At 44.1% G+C, this 16,822-nt stretch overlaps 1 protein-coding gene across 5 annotated transcripts in view; it reads right to left on the bottom strand.

The window, feature by feature from the left end:
• Window positions 1–15,400, bottom strand: part of CREB1 (cAMP responsive element binding protein 1) — a 34,680-nt gene extending 19,280 nt beyond the window's left edge. Inside the window, exons 1-3 of one of the 5 annotated variants that reach the window (XM_079982343.1) lie at window positions 15,203–15,400; window positions 1,265–1,319; window positions 527–591 (exon numbers count right to left, since the gene is read on the bottom strand). The gene's annotated coding sequence lies outside the window, so the exon portion shown is untranslated. The remainder of the gene's footprint in view (window positions 1–526; window positions 592–1,264; window positions 1,320–15,202) is intronic. The other 4 variants (XM_079982344.1, XM_079982342.1, XM_079982341.1 and 1 more) reach the window with 4 other exon arrangements.
• Window positions 15,401–16,822: the final 1,422 nt, after the last annotated feature.

Below are 16,822 nucleotides of genomic sequence, written 5' to 3'. Positions count from 1 at the left end.
CTACAAAAACCAGAATTTCACTGTGCACATTAGCCATTGTAGGAAAGATGAGTGGGTCTTGTAACCAGATGTTAAGAGTGTTTCCCCCGAAATAAAAGTGAAACCAAACTTGGGAGGGAGAAATAGTGTCAGAAACATCTCTACCAGTTAGCAAGAAGCATTTTTGCTGAAAGTATGTTGAGATTTGAGGTGATCAGCAGCTAACCAAAGAAATTTGTTGAAAAGTACATTAAAAAGTGCATATTGCTGGCGGCGTTATAGTTTCTTGATACTACCTTAGTATTTGATTGTAAGCTCCACCTATGTGAACAATGAAGCACATGTCCCTCAAATAAAAACAACTTTTATGAAGGAAAAGAGAATGCCCCCCATGTATCTATCTCTTAGGCTAATGTATAGATCGTAAAGCTTTCTTTATACAATCTGAATTTCACTTTGTGTGTTTGTATTAGCACTGCACCTGAAATGTAAAAGTGAAATGACTGCCACACAAGTATTAATATACAAACTAAGGCATTTGATTTACTTTCCTGAATGATGTCTGCTCCTTCAACTTGCTCTCACAAAGATGGCCACCTCCAGTCCACCTGGCTGTGAATGGGAACATGATCCACTGGGTTGAGGAAATATTTGATTCTCTTGTTTAAATCTCAGAAACTCAACTAGCATATAAGAAATGTTTTCAGCCCTCATGGTTGCAAAGGATTATGAAAACACCACAAGGATGTATTCCTGCCTGTGCCCACCCTTCTCTTGGTGTAACCTGACCTTCTGTCCCTATGAAGTGCTTAGAACAGAAAAAGCTATTTAAGTCCCTGAGTATCCTTTCACCAAGTCTGCCTATGTACTCTGAATCCTTGTCTGGTTATCTTTTGCAAAGGCTGTCACTGGCTTTTTCAGAAAACCTCCAAACCATGCTCCCCTGTCCTGCATACTGCCTCACTTTTAATGCAAACTAGGAAGTCCATGCAATGATAGTAGATTCATTAATCCCTCTAAACCAGAAATGGAAACCATAGTTTAAATAGTTTTCTAATTTAGATGTCATGGCAAACTATGATTTGTGCTGAAGAGGAAATTGCAACTGTAATTTTGTTAATGGTTTATTTTTTAACTTTTTAATTTTCTAATTCTTATATTTTGTTTAAGAATGTTGGTTGAAAAGTGGGCTGTGAATTCATAAATTAAATTAAAATAAATTTTGATTTGCACTTGGATCAAGAGACTAAGGACAGATCACCAGAGTCAAATACATGGTTCTTACCTTTGTAACGCAAGAACTGAATTTCGAAACCACACATTCTTGGGCAAGGCAAGTTCTAAAAATGTTAATGAGAAAAGGAAACCCTGAAATATGTTTAACACACTTTTTACTGCATGATGTGCATTAACAGTAGAACATTTTACTTCTGAAATTATTTGGAATATGTTATTGCTATTTTTCCCCAATTCTCTGATAATGAGGGAGGGGAAAAAAATGCAGGGAAAAATATTGCCGGGAAGTTGTTTGTTGCCATCACTTCATTTCAGATTATTTCATACTTCTAGGTTGGCATTATACAAGAGGCACAGGTTTTGACCCTTCCAAAATTTTGAGGTGATGCAACTTTTCCAGCTCCACTTTTTGAGGTGTGGCAACCAGAACTGTATAGGATATGGGCAGATTTTTATTTTTGAATCTCTTTCCTAATGATAAATAGTTCAGCTACATCTGTGAAATTCTGCTCACTCACTTGGTCTCCCCTGCGTCAGAGGATGGCTGCCCCTTTGGGGTTTAAGATCCATGCGCTGAGAATGCCTCTGTGCCTCTGACAGTTGCATAGAAGAATAAGACCAACGTGGTTTTTCTGTTGTGATGGGCAAAAGCATACTTTTCCATCCCACGTTTCAGGGAAACGGTGCTGGAGCCTCAAAGGCTGTAAAAATTCCCTAGGCCTTATGTGTTGTTTGCTTCACATGCATCTCCTACTTGCCCACCCTGATGACTATCGTTTTATCACCAACTGTTTCCTTAGGCCCCTACTTTCTCCGGTATCTTACCTCTATCAGCTCTCACTTGCTTCACCTTCCCTGTCTGCTCACCACTCTCCCCTCTCCTCTTCCTGCCAACAATATAAAATCCTCATTTCTGTAGGCCATGCTAGCTTTCCCCACAGATCTCACTTTATCAGACCCTTCTTCTTTCCTATCCCTCTTTCCTTATCTCTTTTTCCATTACACTTGTGCTCTGCCCTGCCCTTTTCCTCCAGCTACTGTGTCTCTCGATTCTCTGATCTTTAGTTTGTCTACTTCCTGGTTGCTATGTAAGCCATGCTATGTTTTTTTCTTAGTAAGAAAAACTATTGTCAATCCACGAAGTTGGGTTGCCATTCTATGGTTGACAACTTCCCACAGCAGATACGATCTTTCTGTGTCTCTAAACAAGGTGTGAGGCCCCTGAAGGCTTAATTGAACCTGCCAGGTTTCCCCATTGGACTAACAAGACTGTTTCCAGGAAGCCATGCCCACCTGGCCACATTTGACATCAGGGATGGGTCAAGTAGAAATGTGGCTCCCTGCTGAAAGCAGAGTTTGCTCCTAATCGGTGGTGCTCACAAGTGCATAAAAGGTAAAGGTAAAGGTACCCCTGCCCGTACGGGCCAGTCTTGACAGACTCTGGGGTTGTGCGCCCATCTCACTTAAGAGGCCAAGGGCCAGCGCTGTCCGGAGACACTTCCGGGTCACGTGGCCAGCGTGACATCACTGCTCTGGCCAGAGCCAGAGCCAGAGCCAGAGCCGCACACGGAAACGCCGTTTACCTTCCCGCTGGTAAGCGGTCCCTATTTATCTACTTGCACCCGGAGGTGCTTTCAAACTGCTAGGTTGGCAGGCGCTGGGACCGAGCAGCGGGAGCACACCCCGCCGCAGGGATTCGAACCGCCGACCTTTCGATCGGCAAGCCCTAGGCGCTGAGGCTTTAACCCACAGCGCCACCTGCGTCCCCAGTGCATAGCATTTTGCAAATGCCAATGACAGGCTGATTGCTGGAGCCTGCAAAGCTTTCTGCAAGAACAGCTATCATGGCAGTGCTTGCAAAGATACACAGCTTTGCACGCACAAACCATCAGCTGATCCTTGGTGCTTGCAAAGTGCTAAGCCCTTGCCCAGTTTGATTTAAAATCTCACCAACAAAGAAAAATGGGTTAGATGACACAACTGTGATGTCAGGTGACTACCAGGTGAGCAGCCCTGCTCACCTGTCAGATTTGGCCTGCAGGGAATGCAAAAGGTAAGAAGGCATTGACGAAACCTTCCTCCTGACATTCAAAAGCTCAGTGTTGTTTCCAAGGTTGCCCTTAAATATAACGCAGTGTTATATCTGGGTTAAAACAAGGTTCACTCCTTAGCTAGGATTTGAAACCAAAATTAAGAGCTGGTTACAGAGCAGCCAAGTGAAGAACTGGGAGATTATGCACTTAAGAAGGGATCTGATGTAGGTGGCCATCTTAGAACTGATGTGGCAAACATTTTGGAAAAATAACGTCTATGCACAAACTATTAAAAGTCTGGTAAGAAATTAAAACCCAATGTGTCTGGTAATTTGTATGTATGTAATATATGCATTATCAAATTAAAATAAAGGGGTTTTTTTTTAAAAAAATGTGGCTTTCCAGTTATTGCCGGACTATTCCTCCCATAACCCCTACAATTGGTCATGCTGGCTTGGTTTAATAATAATAATAATAATAATAATAATAATAATAATAATAATAATAATATTTTATTTATACCCCGCCCTCCCTGGCCAGAACCGGCCTCAGGGCAGCTAACACCAATAAAATTACAATAAAACGTAAAAGAAAAAGAAAAAAACAGTTAATTAAAATACGGGTTAAAATAAAATTTAAAATGCAGCCTCATTTTAGTAGTAGCCCATAAATCAAAAGCAGAAGGGGAGGGAAACATAAGGGTCAGACTGAGTCCAAACCAAAGGCCAGTCGAAACAGCTCCGTCTTGCAGGCCCTGCAGAAAGATGTCAAATCCCGCAAGGCCCTGGTCTCTTGTGACAGAGCGTTCCATCAAGTCGGGGCCAGTACAATCTAACCACCTTGCGGCTCGGGACCTCCAAAGTGTTGTTATTTGTGGACCCTTAAGGTCCTTCGTGGGGCATACCAGGAGAGGCGGTCCCGTAGGTACAAGGGTCCTAGGCCGCATAAGGCTTTAAAGGTCAAAACCAGCACCTTAAACCTGACCCTGTACTCCACCAGGAGCCAATGCAGCTGGTAAAGCATTGGATGAATGTGATCCTGTGGCAAGGACCCTGTAAAGAGCCTCGCCGCAGCATTCTGCACCCACTGGAGTTTCTGGGTCAGCTTCAAGGGCAACCCTGTATAGAGTGAGTTACAATAATCAAACCTGGAGGTGACCGTCACATTGATCAATGTGGCCAGATCAGGGCGAGAAAGGTAAGGGACCAACTGCTTGATATGGCGGAGATGGAAAAATGCCACCTTTGCTGTGGCTGCAACCTGCGCCTTTATGGAAAGGGAGGCGTCGAAGGTTACACCCAACCTCTTGACAGAAGGCGCTGGCACTAATTGAGCCCTGCAAGAGATGGGAGTTGGCCCCCCAACCCTATGTCGCCCCAACCCAGCCAGGGGACCTCTGTCTTCGAAGGATTTAACTTCAACCGGCTCCCACGCAGCCATCCAGCCACAGCTTCCAAGCATCTGGTCAGTGTGTCCGGGGCCAGGTCATGGCGGCCGCCCATCAACAGATAAAGCTGAGTGTCATCAGCATATTGATGACAACCCAGCCCAAACTCCGGACAATCTGGGCAAGGGGGCACATAAAGATAAGAGTTGGAAACTGGGGGGGGGGCACAGGTTCCCCATTCCTGTGCTAAAGTATGACAGAGTCACCACTTTCCTCTTTGACTACCCAGTGGAAGAGGATCAGGGAAGGATAAATAATTCCAGCCCATCTTCTTCTCCCATTCATCACCGAGGTAACTGCCCTAGACACATCTTTTCCCAACCTGGCCGTTCCCCCAAACGAAAACTAACCAATCAAAGCAAAGAGGAAAAAGTACCCCATCTCCAACCAGGAGTTGTGTTCTGGATTTGGGTGGGGAAAGAAACAATGTTCAGCTTTGCTTCACCCGCACTCCCACTTGTCTCCTGTGAGGGAAGGCACTGGAAAAGCCATCCTAGCCTCAGAACCTCAGGAGAAACATTGCTCCCCCTCATCTTCTTGGCTGTAGCCAATATCAGGGGCAATCAGCAGTGCTACAGGATGTCAATGGCAGAATTTTACCTGTCCCTGTAGAATGAACAATAGCTATTATGTGGAAGATGGTCAGGGTACATTCAAGAACATTAGGATAGGGGGCTGGTATCCCCAACTATTATTAAAGCTTGTTCCTATCTGCACACCTTGAACCTGGATTCATCCCTTGGTGACACTTAAGTGGAACAGAATGTTGGGAACCGACTTTCATAAATCAGTTTTATAATCCTAGCGTGGTTACTCATTAGCAGCACACTGCCATCATTTTGATAGGTACTTGATGGTACACCATGGTCCTAGTTTATACTGTTGATTATTAAAAGCAAAATGAAAACCTAGAATTGCTGTCTCAATCCGGCCAAGAGCACATGAGATGACTGGATTACAAGCCTGATGAGAAGTTAGCCATTCTGGTTAATGGACGAATTGGAAAGTAATAAACATAAATAATTTCTCTTTAAACTTCCCCACCTCTAAGGTTCAAAGTACAGGCGGAAACATTCACATCCTCCTTCAGTGATACACTACAAGCTAAAGGAGTGTTCATCACATTACTCCTCTTCTGACATGCTGTTTAATCTTGTTTCCAGGCAGAGATTTCTCTGAATGACCCATAAATCACACACAGGCAGCATCAGTTTCTGTGCTGATCACTGCCAGTCCAGGAGGCAGGCCAGGGACCAGCAAGGGCAGCATAGTCCAAAACTGGAGTAATGAACCATATTTTGGGTTTAAGCTTTGAGGGTAGGGGAAGGAAATCCATTGGGAGTACAGAATGTTAGAAGGGGAGGGGGAGGCTGAAAGGGCATAAGATGATAATTGGGTGGCAATGGGAACTTTGGTCAGTTGACAGGAAATGAGAGAGGGAATTAGCCAGTTAGGAACAGGTTTGGGTTCTAATTACATTCATCCCAGATTTCAGTTTACTGTGAATTTGCTTTCATTGTTACTCAAATACTGTGCTGTGACCAGTAATATCCACACTTGGGAGATTCTGAATACTGACCACAATATCCACAGTATGATTGTGATGCTGAAGTTGCTCACTTGTGTGCCTCTCTTCTCTTATGAACCATGTCCTGTTTAAATCGAACACAACTGAGGATGTAACCCAAGCACACTTGTTTGGACCTAAGACCCTATGAACTCAATGGGACTTATTCCTAAGTAAGCAAGCATAGGATTGCTCTGGAAGCCAGCCAAGGGGAAGCTGCTATCTAGATATCAAAGCTCTTAACAGTGTGTGATCTATTCCTGTTTTGCTTGCAGACATTATTAGTGATAAGACTGCAATCCCTCTTTGTGAAACATGCTTTTCTCCTGTTTTTATCAAGGTCACCCACGGTAGCATAAAGTCATTCTGTCAATAATTTCACTACTGCAATTCAAATCCACAAATGTCCAGTAGTGCACCCTTTATTCGTACCTGACTTCAGGACATGAGGGAAATGTACTTTTGTCAGTAGCCCCTTCTATGAAGAATACACTTCTAATTAAAGCAACGGGAAAAACCATGGAGAACAGGAAAAACCTTTGCAGTGTTCCTTAATAAAAACTTGCAGCATTATTCCATAAGCCACGTAGGACAACTTTGCACCCAATCTTGGGTGGAGTCACTGATTAATATTCCTCCGCTTTGGGATTTGAATGCAGCAGTTTATTGTGAAAAGGGATTTGAATGCAGCAGTTCATTGTGACACTTCCTCTGATGTCTGTCCAAGCATCACGGCAGTATTTGAAACTCCCATTGTTCTAGGTGCATTTTGCAACAGGGAATTTAATTAGTGTGAGCAGTTTCTGAGCTCTGGATACAGTACTGCACCTAAGATCACCCCAGACAGCGATTTAATATAATTTGCTTTACTTGCATTTAGTTAACAAAGCTAAAAACTTTGAAACTGCCAATCTTGCCTAATAGTTGGTAGCTGTTCCGTAATTCTAGGCGTGCCATACGTGGAATTTCTGAAAGGCGGCACTTTGTGCTGCATCTTAATTTCCTTTTAAAAAAACTCAACAACTTACGGGTGTCCTTTTGAAATATGACAACCCTACATAATACTGGCAGTTATCTAAGTGAAATTCATTGACAAATGTAACTGTGTGCTCTTTGCTGTATCAAATTTCCAAATTTAACAAGAGTAGTTAACATGGTCCATGTGCAAGGCCAATGAGATAAGCATTCCTTGAACATGACTGAAAAACCACACACACCCTTTTTCAAACTGGTCAGTTAGCAAAGTGGTACACACTGGAGAAATCAAATCAGTAGCTTGCATGCATGCTCTTAACAATCTTCAGCATCACAGTGGAGTGACTTTGTTGTTACTAAAAAAATCTGCTGTGTATGCAACTATCTTCCTATTGCCAATGCAGGGTGTGGTGTAATTAAAAGGTATGCTTCAGAGATGCAATTATTTGTCACCATGTGCTTAACTCTCAAATTTAAATCAAAAGAATTTTAAAGTGATTTACACCTGGCTGTATTATTTGCTACAAGTTTTATGGTTCCATTAATAAATGTAAATTTGTGTGAATCTGTAATAAAGAGGTGTGTAGATACCTGTGCCTGCGATGCACCGAAGGAGAGTTAAGGATTGTTTGAACAGGACTTGGGATACTAGGAAAAGACTGGCAAAGCAACTTTGAGCCCCAGACATGGGTAAAATGCTTAGCCTGACTTAAAGGGGTCAAATGAAAAAAGGAACTGAAAGCCTAATTAGTAGGACTGGGATGGGACAGAAGTAGGAAAATCCCAGAAAACTGAAATATTCAGCAACAAAGCACATGCATACTTAAAAACTGTTTGAATGCTGCCTCTACATTTTATTTGTTCTACATTCAAGCAAGACTTAGACATACTAATAATTTCAAAGACTATGAAAATCCATTTAATCAGTTCTTAAAGAATTGTAATGGTATGATTGGTATTAATACAGGTTTGGTGCTCCTCTGCAACCTAATATTTGCAAGACAGGATGCTGCTGCTGTCAACAACAAAATTAGGTTGGGTGCAAAACACTTACTTTGTCAGGGGAGGTTTCCCCCCTCTATAGCATATTTAATATCCAACTGTTCAAGGAAACCCAAAGGACAAAACTATCCTTATGTATGCTAAAGAGAGGATTAACTGTGCACACAAATGATACTTTTTGGCATTTGCTCAATGCTAATTTCTAGCTCCCCTAAGTTTTACTGGAGGGAGGTTATTCAATTCTAGCCACTGCTTAGGAGGCTTTCAGTTACTTAGGAATAAACTTGGTAGCTGCCTCCCTGTACATCAGATTAGAAGCAAGGAAAGTGTAAGCCTTCTGCCTTTCAGTAAAACACATGAGCCTACTCCTTAAAGAGTCCTTCCAACTTAGCTAAGGATCTGCTATTGGCTACCCTTAGAGGACCTCAGACACCAGGCCTGGATGAGCATCAAATGTTTCGCCAGCCAAATTCAGTGCCTGATAGCATTTCAGGGCTGTTGGGACAATTAGTACTCGAGCTTTCATGTTATTTAAAGTTTGCAGCTCTAAAGGTGGTGAAAATATGAATTTAATGTATCCTACATACCGTAAGTATTAGAAACCAGGTAAAACTGTTTCCACTATTTCTGAGGGAAAGTATTTTCATTATGAAACAGATGTATTCCTCTTGGAATAAACAAGAGCAGTAGAATTATTGCAGGGTTAAACACCTACTAGCTGTAGCCTGGCATCTACACCCATCTAAGTGATACTCCCCTAAACATAAATACTGTACATTATTAAAACATGCAAAATAGCAACGTCATCAAATTTATTTCATGTTTGCAATACAACCGTTGGTTCTGAAGAAGCATGCATTCTCAGATATAGGCTACGACTTGGAACAGGAACTATGCTTCTTCCAAGATTTTGTTGGCATTCCTGCAAACGTGCTCATATACCCAAATGTGGGACCTGGGCAATCCCAGTCATGGGAAAGAAGCAATTTTCATGCTCTTAAAGCAGGGATGCAGAATTTTAGGCCAAGGGGGCAGATGCAGGCCTCTCTAGAATACCCTCAAGATTCTCTCCAGGCCATACCTGTCACCAGCTCAGTCTAGCCCTCCTTCGGTACTTTTGCCTGGCTGGAAGGTGCCATTAACTGTGAAAACATGGGTGGTGGTGTTTGTGTGGAATCCTCTTTTGAGTTTTGCCCATGGAAGGCAGTCCATGAGGGCATGTGGCACTTGGGATGAGAAAAGTTCCTCAACACTGTTCTTAGGAGGATGAAGAAACGCCCCCAGAATCATGGTATTTGCTGTGGAGCAACTATCACGAACGTGCAGCTCACTCAATGTTGCATTTGTGTGTACAAGAACATGAGATTATGCAGATGAAGCAAAATGATGTTGCACAAGTTGCTAAACCATTTGTTTCTGGCTTGCTTTTATAGTGATCACTATAGAATATAATATAGCCAATAAAAACATGAGCAACTTAAAACTCAGTTCTTCACTAAAAGAAAATAGGCTGAGAAAACAACATGAAGATGAATATGCAGGTATAGTGGGGAAGTCATAAAAAGAAAGTTTGTCATGGGGCAAGTATCTTTCTTTCTTTGACATCACATATGAAAACCTATGGATACTGAAACTGCAAGCTAAGTGGAAAATATGTGCTGTTTTTCAGGTATGCAGAAAGCTAATTCATTCAGAATCCCAGCATTCATTTTATTGTAGTATGCCAGCTCAGTTGTCTACAGGAACTTGAAAACCAGGGCACAAAATATACTGTACAAATTAAGATGCTCACATTCACTGTAATTTTAAGGTTGAAGGAATAATTCATCTGTAGATACTTCAAAATATATAGTGAATGCCAGAAGGCCATTGATGAATAAACAGCAATACATAATGGCTCTTCCTTTTCTCCCGAATGAAGGTAAGTCTAACTTAAGTTATTTGGAAACGAGTGTGACTACTTTCACTCTGACATGTATGGTCCTAGGTACGTTTTACAGAGAAACAAGTCTGAATCTAATAAGGCTTACTTCCAAGTGATCCTAAGATTACAGGCTTAGACATGCAATTAGAGAAGCATGGTTACAGTATGGAGAACTATAAGCCTTACTAAAAAGAACTGACAAGAGCAGTGATTTTGACTGATGTTTCAGGGAACCCAAAGAATTCTTGAAATCCCGAAGCATTTCTCAACAAGTTCAGCAAAGCATATTTCTTGAAATATATCTTAATCTGCATTTCTAATCTTCCTTTTGTGTTATACTGCAACAGAGCAGTGCTCAAATTATGGGACAGTTGGAAGGAATATTCACATTTTCAGGAACTAGCAAGATCCTGAGGCATGTGAAACCTCCTTTCCACCACCATCCAAGATAAAGGTGAGCTGAATAGCCCTGATTTGTGGGTTGGGTCTCTGCTCCCTCACTTCCTTCATCATTCCAACCTGGTCTGAAAAAGCTACTGCATTGTCCTGTTATGTAGATCAGAATTCAGTGCTGGATAAAGGCTCCCATCCAGATTTTTGCTCACAGCGGCAGGCTGCATATACATTATTGTATAAACAAGATTATCTGCATGACAAGCTGTGGAACAGAAGGAGGGGTGGTCTTACAGGCAAAAATGCGGGGGGGGGGGAGCTTGAGAAAAACACGAAATCTAGGGTGCATTCCATTTATGCAGGGCAACCATGAAGCTTAACAGGTATGTTTGGATTCTCACAGGAACAGACAATACACCCTCCCATGTCCCAGAATCTTCTGTAAGGCAACAGACAGATCAATACAGAAACTTTTTCTGGAAGGCAGAAAACCACTGAACTATAGCAGTTCTCTTCATCAACCCACAAGGGGATCACACCAGTAGCGCAATACCCCCTTTTTGTTCACCTTAGGTTAAGAGGAGAAAGATGGAACTATACTAGGATTGTGCATCAAATATGGATTGATTTCAAACTGAAAAGGGTGCCTTGGAAGGATTCTGGATTTCTCAGACATGAAGTGGGATTTGTAGGAAGTGGCATGAGTCAAAAGAAGGGATCCCTGAAGTCCTTTAAGACACCTTGGAAATCCAGACTAGGAGATAAGGCAGTCAAAGGGTGCGTAAATCAGGTTTTCCAGCAAGAGGTTGAACAACTATTGCTGTGCATGACTAAAGTGCTACATTTAATAATTACTTCACCTTGATATTGCACAGAAAGCAAAAGTGTTAACCAGCAACATAATACGTGACAAAATAAACGTGAGATGTGAAAAGAGCTCCATTCATTTGTAAGATGTGAAAACCCAGTGGTCCATTACAGTCCTGCTGCAACACTAGGGGAAATGATGCAATATAACACCGGTTCACATTTTCTGCAGTAATTCCTCATATCCCAGAATATAATTCCCCACCCACCTTATCCTTCCAAGGCTTTTCAGTGCTAGTTTTCCTACAGTAAAAATAAGCTTAAGACAACTCATGGCTTGCAAAAGGGGAAATCCAATGAAAAACTAGCACTATGAGCAACTGCACAAAGAAATGGTCATTCTGTGATGAGATACGTATAGAACTAGGTGATATGAAGGACTTCACATCACTACCATACTGGCAAACAAAATTGTTTTAAGATGCATGTTTAGGGGGTCAAATACTTGTTAGACATAGCACATAGGATCCATGGATCTCATCAGGGAAGAATGTAAAACAAACGAATTGGTTTGCATTGTGAAGAATACTGTTACTAAATGCATCCTGGGTATATGGTGCTTAGTATATGAGCCATCCCTACAAACGGAACCAAAGCAAGCCAGGTTAGATATAAATGATGCAAGATAATCCCCAATACATGCATACTTTACAGATCTACTTTAGAGAAGAACCACATGGTCTAAAGCTAAGACAAACTAAGGCTGTGTACACACCATACAGCTAAAGCACCCCCCCAAAAAAATCCTGGAAAGTGTAGCTCTGGTAAACTGCACTTCTCAAGATTCTTTGCTTTAAATGTATTATGTATGGATCCACAGCCACACAGACAAGTAGTTTCTTCCTACTGTTACACTGTGTGCCTAATTTCTTAAAAAAAAACACAAAAAACCTGGCACAGCATTTTCCTGACAAATTTCTACCTTAGCGCTAAGGGACTGGCATAAACTGTGGAGGGAAAGGAGAAAATAAGGTTTGTTTTTCTTAAGAGAGTCAGTGACTGTACCTCTTTCATTTCATGGCTGTTTATATATGGTGTCCCCCCCCTCCCCCGTATGTATCCAGTTGTCAATTGAGGGTAACACTTCATGAGTTGCATCCAGTGGTGGAAATGCTTCTGCACACAAACTGGGACACTTGGTTTTCTCTTCGTCCTCCCACTGAGCTGTAGCTGTAGCTCAGTTGTACAGGATCTACCTTCTATGCAGAAGATCCCAGCTGCAATCCCCTGAAATTATTGGGAAACTCCCATCTGAAACCTTTGATAGCAACTGTAAGGAAGCATGGACAGAACAGAGCTAGATACACCAGTGGTTTAACTCTGTATAAGGCAGCTTCCTATACTACTGTATCATATCCTTTTCTGTTCCAGAGGGACCCAAACTACCTGGGCTCATTGAAAATCATGTGCCCTGACTTGCATGAACTTTTCACTCCATCACTGGCAACAGTCCATGGCATCTATAATGTAAGTAGGTTCTAGCCCAAAAATAGTATGTTGTAATAACTATTAGGTTTTTTAGAACCACAAAGACTCTAGGTTGTATTTAAAAAAATAATAATGATCTTATTGTTGATTACGCAAGTTATTATTATCCCCCCCCCCCCGCAAGATACAAAATAGTTGCATTTGGATACAAACTAAAGAACCCAAATAAGTACATGCAAGAAAATTGAGAATTTCTATACTTAAAAAAGGAAGAAATAGAATAAACAAAACCATTCATGAGGTGGTCACTGAAATACGGTTGCCTGGGTATGAAGTATGTTAGGGAGTGCAAACGGGGACAATGCTTGCAAACATCACAGTGAGACCTAGATTAAGACCTGCTACTCAACACCTGTGATGAAATTCACTTTTCAGTATGAGAAAGAATGTTATATACAACTGTATATAAGTGTGATGCAAGCCTCCCTACATTTTCATGAAGTTATATCAGCCTCATTTAAGGTATTTTCAGTATCGAGTCCATTTCCCTGAAAACCAGTAAGGATGGAGATTACTGCTGCAAAATTTAGACATTCCAATTGGGCCTACTCTGTCATGCATCATATACTAGTATCACCCAAATGTCTCAAAACTTCAAACCCCAGCTCAAAATCCACATTTTAAATGACCAACCCCTTGGTCTTCATCAGTTTGCCAAGTGCCCTGCAACCAGATGCTGTAATAAAATGTATGCATTACTCTACTTATAGTTATTAATGCCAGAATAGCTTTATTTATACACCTCTCTTCATAAGCAGTCACCATGCATTACAGTACTGAGCAAATGAACTGCAAAACAGTGGAATTGGGGCGCCAGGATTAAACCCGGTGTCCCTGAAGCCGATAGGAACTTTGTTTTCAGTGGGCCCAGGCTTTCATTGTATCATTCTAGGCACAGAGCTGAGAGGAAAACAAAGTGTTCAGGAATACAGTTTTGATCCAAAATACTTTTATTAAAAAGGAACTCGGAAGGCCTTGCAACCTCAAGAGCACTGCTCAATGAGCACAACTTTTAAAGCTGTGCTTTCCGTAATAGAACAACAACGTTCTTTTCCCTTTTTCAAAGGGCGGTCCTGCCAAATCAGCTATCTAGCTGTGGAGAGCAACCCGGGTTGGACCCCAAGGGCTGCGGGTTCAAACATCTGGAAGTGCCTTGCCCACGGAGGGAGGGGCGGGAAAGCAAAATGTGTCTGTTGCGGGACCCAGGAGATATTTAGCTGGAGGCTGAGAGAGGAGAGTAGTAACCAGGGAAGAGGGAGGCATCGCGACCACCGTCTGCTCTCCACAAAGGGAGGCTGGGTACAGATCGAAAATCAAACACGTGTGTGTGTGTGTGTGTGCTTCGCACCCTTCGGGTCTTCCTCGCCCGCCCCACCCAGGGGCAAAAGCGCCCCAACACGGCGCTTGGGGAAGGAGAGAGGCAGCAGGCGGCGGGAGCTTCCCTATTTTCCGTAGGGCTGTTAAATAAGCGCCCCCCCATGAATGCTTGTTCTAGGTGGGCGATCCGGTTTTAATTTTTTGCGCGCCTTTGCCAAATAACGACTTAAGGCACCTCACGGGAGGGGGGGGGAACCCCACAACAACGGGGAGGGCCACCTACTAAAACGAAAAGTGTATGGAGGGGGGGGGGAAAGCAAGCTCTCCTGAGGCCCTTTCTCCCCCCCCCACGGTCTCCCAACGGCAGTAGAGGTCGGGGAGGGGGTGTCTTATGTCGCCCCCCCCCCACAAGGTGGAAGCGCAGCAGCAGCAGCAGCAGCGGAGCCGTCTTTCCCGCCGCCAGCCTTGCCCGGCCGCCTCCATCCGCCATTATTCTTTGTTCGTGGCGGTTGCGGCCGGGTTCGGCAAGGCGGGAAACAGCAGGGTCGCGTGAGGGAGGGGGGGCGATCTGTGGGGAGAGAAGGCCCGCTTCCATTTCGAATTATATGGGGCCGGAGAAGTGAGGGGAGGGGGGGGGAGAGAAAGAGAGAAACAAAACGAAAAAAAGAAAGAAGAAGAAGCGGGCGCCCCTCCCGCGGAGCGAGACCAGGCCTCGCTTCTCTCTCTCTCTCTCTCCCGCCCGAGGGCTCCCCTCCGTCCCACCGACCCCCGCCCGCCTCAGCCCCGGCCACTGCTGCCCCTCGGCCGACACCCCTCCCTGTGTGTGTGTGCGCGGGGGGGTTGGTTGTGGTGTTTTTTTTCCTCCTCCTCCTCCTCTTGGTTCTTTCCTCTCCTGCTCTCTCTCTCTCTCTCTCTTTTTTTTTTTTTCTCCTCTCTCTTCCCTTCCTGGCTTTCCTTTGCTTTTCTCCTCTTACCGGCTGCAGGCTGCTCCGTCACTGCTTTCGTTCGCGCCTAGGCTCTCGCCGCAGTTTTATTCTCTCCCCCACGTAACACACCGCGTCAAACTACACCTCCGCCGCGTCACTCACATAACACACACACACACACGCGCGCGCTCTCTCTCTCTCCCAGCCCCGGCGACAGGCGGGCGGGCGGGCGGGCAGCGGCCGACTGAGGGAGAGGGAGGGAGGGAGGGAGGGAGAGAGAGAGAGAGGGAGGGGGAAACTCTCAGAGAGAGAGAGAGAGAGAGACAGAGCAAGCGCCGCCGCCGCCGCCGAACCTGCCTCGGCTCTCCTCGCTCCGTCTCCCCCCGCTCTCCCCCTCCCGCTCTCAGGCGCACGGAAAGAGCCGAGCCGCCCCTCACGGAAACGCCCGAAGGGGAGGGCGCGGCGGGAAAAGGAAAAGCGAAGTGGGGGGGAGGGGGGAGGGGGGAGGAGAATCGCCTCAGAAACGCCTCAGATAATGGCGGGAAGCGGGTGCTTCAGAACCCCGAAAGTACAATAAATACATTTTAGCGGCTAAATTTTTTTTTTTAAGTGTGTGTGTGTGTGAATATACTAAGCGAAAGGAAGCTGCTAGTGCTTTAGGCGCCCAACGGTCGGGAGGCCAAGCATCCGAATTGTATTACTGTGTTATCAGATGACACAACCTTGATGGCAGAAAGTGAGGAGGAATTAAAGAACCTTTTAATGAGGGTGAAAGAAGAGCGCAAAATATGGTCTGAAGCTCAACATCAAAAAAAAAAAAAAGGAAGATCATGGCCACTGGTCCCATCACCTCCTGGCAAACAGAAGGGGAAGAAATGGAGGCAGTGAGAGATTTTACTTTCTTGGGCTCCATGATCACTGCAGATGGTGACAGCAGCCACGAAATTAAAAGACGCCTGCTTCTTGGGAGAAAAGCAATGACAAACCTAGACAGCATCTTAAAAAGTAGAGATATCACCTTGCTGACAAAGGTCCGTATAGTAAAAGCTGTGGTTTTCCCAGTAGTGATGTATGGAAGTGAGAGCTGGACCATAAAGAAGGCTGATCGCCGAAGAATTGATGCTTTTGAATTATGGTGCTGGAGGAGACTCTTGAGAGTCCCATGGACTGCAAGAAGATCAAACCTCTCCATTCTTGAAGAAAGCAGCCCTGAGTGCTCACTGGAAGGACAGATCCTGAAGCTGAGGCTCCAATACTTTGGCCACCTCATGAGAAGAGAAGACTCCCTGGAGAAGACCCTGATGTTGGGAAAGATGGAAGGCACAAGGAGAAGGGGACGACAGAGGCCGAGATGGTGGGACAGTGTTCTCGAAGCTACAAACATGAGTTTGACCAAACTGCGGGAGGCAGTGGAAGACAGAAGTGCCTGGCGTGCTCTGGTCCATGGGGTCACGAAGAGTCGGACATGACTAAACGACTAAACAACAACAATTATATAATATATATATATATATGACCCGGAAAAACTGTCTGCGGACAAACGCCGGCTCCCTCAGCCTGTAAAGTGAGATGAGTGCTACAACCCCAGAGTTGTCTGCGACTGGACAACTGTCAGGGGTCCTTTACCTTTATATATATGGGGTTTGTGTGTACCACAGGGCGGCTCAC

This window comes from Podarcis cretensis (genome assembly GCF_951804945.1).
Source record: "Podarcis cretensis genome assembly, chromosome: 1".
Lineage (NCBI taxonomy): Eukaryota > Metazoa > Chordata > Lepidosauria > Squamata > Lacertidae > Podarcis > Podarcis cretensis.
This window is presented reverse-complemented; position numbering and strand designations above follow the sequence as displayed.